This window comes from Dama dama, chromosome 29 (assembly GCF_033118175.1).
Source record: "Dama dama isolate Ldn47 chromosome 29, ASM3311817v1, whole genome shotgun sequence".
NCBI lineage: Eukaryota > Metazoa > Chordata > Mammalia > Artiodactyla > Cervidae > Dama > Dama dama.
The window spans coordinates 5887840-5891718 of record NC_083709.1 but is presented as its reverse complement, the minus strand read 5'-3'; positions in this window follow the sequence as shown (position 1 = coordinate 5891718).

The window sequence follows — 3879 nt, the reverse complement described above, 5'->3', positions numbered from 1 at the left end:
ATTTCACACCTTTTGAAGCTCTTCCTATTTTCACACCTTTTGAAGCTCTTCATATTTTTCACCCCTTTTCAGGCACTTCATGTTTTTGAACACCGTTTAATGCTCCTCCTCTTTTTCAGACCGTTTCATGCTCCTCATATATTTGGCACCTTTTGAAGCTCTACATATTTTTCACACCTTTTCAGGTTCCTCATGATTTTCCACACCGCTTCATGCTCCTCCTATTTTTCAAATCGTTTCATGCTCCTCCTGTATTACACACCTTTGAAGCTCTTCACATTTTTCACACCTTTTCAGGCTCTTTATATTTTTGAATACCGTTTCATGCTCCTCATATTTTTGACACCTTTAGAAGCTCTTCATATTTTTCACAGTTTTCAGGCTGTTCATGTTTTTCAAAACTACTTCATGCTCCTCTTATTTTTCAGACCGTTTCATGCTCCTCATATTTTTGACAATTTTTGAAGCTCTTCATATTTTTCACACCTTTTCAGGCTCTTCAAGTTTTTGAACAACGCTTCAATGCTCCTTCTATTTTTCAGACCGTTTCAAGCTCCTCATATTTTTGACAACTTTTAAAGCTCTTTATATTTTTCACACCTTTTCAGGCTCTTCATGCTTTTCAACACCACTTCATGCTCCTCCTATTTTTCAGACCTCTTCATGATCATCTCATTTTTGACACCTTTGAAGCTCTTCATAATTTTCACACCTTTTGAAGCTCTTCATATTTTTCACACCTTTTGAAGCTCTTCATATTTTTCACAGCTTTTCAGGCACTTCATATTTTTCAACAGCACTTCATGCTCCTCCTATTTTTCAGACCGTTTCATGCTCCTCATATTGTTGACACTTTTTGAAGCTCTTCATATTTTTCACACCTTTTCAGGCTCTTCATATTTTTGAATACCGCTTAATGCTCCTCTTAGTTTTCAGACCGTTTCATGCTCCTCATGTATTTCACACCTTTTGAAGCTCTTTATATGTTTCACACCTTTTCAGACTCTTCAAGTTTTTGAACACCGTTTCATGCTGCTCCAATTTTTTAGACCGTTTCATGCTCCTCATATTTTTAACACCTTTTGAAGCTCTTCATATTTTACACACCTTTTCAGGCTTTTAATGTTTTTCAACACTACATCATGCTCCTTTTATTTTTCAGACCTTTCCTTGCTTCTTCATATTTTTGACACCTTTTGAAGCTCTTCATATATTTCACACCTTTTCAGGCTCTACATCTTTTCAATGCCACTTCATGCTCCTCCTATTTTTCAGATCGCTTAATGCTCATCTCAATTTTGACACATTTTGAAGCTCTTCATAATTTTGACACCTTTTGAAGCTCTTCATATATTTCACACCTTTTCAGTCTCTTCGTCTTTTCAACACCGCTTCATGCTCCTCCTATTTTTCAGACTGCTTCATGCTCATCTCATTTTTGACAGCTTTTGAATCTCTTCATATTTTTCACACCTTTTGAAGCTCTTCATATTTTTCACACGTTTTCATGCTCTTCATGTTTTTCCACACCGCTTCATGCTCGTCCTATTTTCCAGACCGTTTCATGCACATCTCATATTTGACAACTTTGGAAGCTTTTCATATTTTTCACACCTTTTGAGTCTCTTTACATTTTTCACACCTTTTCATGCTCTTCATATTTTTCAATGCCGCTTCATGCTCCTCATACTTTTGACAGCTTTTGAAGTCTTCATACTTTTCAGACTTTTTCAGGCTCTTCATGTTTTTGAACACCGCTTCATGCTCCTCCTATTTTTCAGAACGTTTCATGCTCCTCATGTATTTAACACCTTTTGAAGCTCTTCATATATTTCACACATTTTCAGGCTCTCATGTTTTTGAACACAGCTTCTTGCTCCTCCTATTTTTCAGACCGTTTCATGCTCCTCATATATTACACACCTTTTGAAGCTCTTCATATATTTCACACATTTTCAGTCTCTTTATGTTTTTGAACACAGCTTCATGCTCCTCCTATTTTCAGACCGTTTCATGCTCCTCATAATTTTGAAACCTTTTGAAGCTCTTCATATTTTTCACACCTTTTCAGGCTCTTCATGTTTTTGAACACAGCTTCATGCTCCTCCTATATTTCAGACCGTTTCATGCTCCTCATATTTTTGACACCTTTTGAAGCTCTTCATATTTTTCACACCTTTTCAGGCTCTTCATGTTTTTGAACACAGCTTCATGCTCCTCCTATTTTCAGACCGTTTCATGCTCCTCATAATTTTGACACCTTTTGAAGCTCTTCATATATTTCACACGTTTCAGGCTCTTCAGGTTTTTCAACACCACTTCATACTCCTCCTATTTTTCAGACCGTTTCATACTCATCTCATTTTTTACACCTTTTGAAGCTCTTCATATTTTTCACACCTTTTCAGGCTCTACATGTTATTGATCACCGCTTCATGTTCCTCCTATTTTTCAGATAGTTTCCTGCTCCTCATATTTTTGACACCTTTTGAAGCTCTTCATATTTTTCACACCTTATGAGGCTCTTCATGTTTTTAAACACCGTTTCATACTTTTCCTATTGTTCAGACCGTTTCCTGCTCCTCATATTTTTGACACCTTTTTAAGCTCTTCATATTTTTCATACCTTTTCAGGCTCTTCATGTTTTTGAACACCGCTTCATGCTCCTCCTATTTTTGACACCTTTTGAAGCTCTTCATATTTTTCACACCTTTTCAGGCTCTTCATGTTTTTGAACACCGCTTCATGCTCCTCCTATTTTTCAGACCGTTTCATGCTCCTCATATATTTCACACCTTTTGAAGCTCTTCATATTTTCACACCTTTTGAAGCTCTTCATATTTTTCACACGTTTTCAGGCTCTTCAGTTTTTCAACACCGCTTCATGCTCCTCCTATATTTCAGATCGTTTCATGCTCGTCATATTTTTGACACTTTTTGAAGCTCTTCATATATTTCACACCTTTTCAGGCTCTTCATATTTTTCAACACCACTTCATGCCCCTCCTATTTTCAGACAGTTTCATGTTCATCTCATTTTTGACAGATTTTGAAGCTCTTCATATTTTTCACACCTTTTGAACCTCATCATATATTTCACACTCCTCAGGCACTTCATGTTTTACAACACCACTTCAGGCTCCTCCTATTTTTCAAACCGTTTCAGGACCATCTCATTTTTGACCCCTTTTCAAGCTCTTCATATTTTTCACACCTTTTGAAGCTCTTCATATATTTCACAGCTTTTCAGGCTCTTCATGTTTTTGAACACCGTTTCATGCTCCTCCTGTTTTTCAGACCGTTTCATGCTCCTCATATTTTTGACACCTTTTGAAGCTCTTCATATTTTTCACACATTTTCAGGCTTTTCATGTGTTTGAACACCGCTTCATGCTCCTCCTATTTTTCAGACCGTTTCATGCTCCTCATATATTTCACACCTTTTGAAGCTCTTCATATTTTTCACACCTTTTCAGGCACTTCATGTTTTTGAACACCGTTTAATGCTCCTCCTCTTTTTCAGACCGTTTCATGCTCCTCATATATTTGGCACCTTTTGAAGCTCTACATATTTTTCACACCTTTTCAGGTTCCTCATATTTTTCCACACCACTTCATGCTCGTCCTATTTTTCAGATCGTTTCATGCTCCTCCTGTATTTCACACCTTCGAAGCTCTTCACATTTTTCACACCTTTTCAGGCTCTTTATATTTTTGAATACCGCTTCATGCTCATCCTATTTTTCAGAACGTTTCATGCTCCTCATTTATTTCACACCGTTTGAAGCTCTTCATATGTTTCACACCTTTTCAGGCTCTTCAAGTTTTTGAACACCATTTCATGCTGCTCCTATTTTTCAGACCGTTTCATGCTCCTC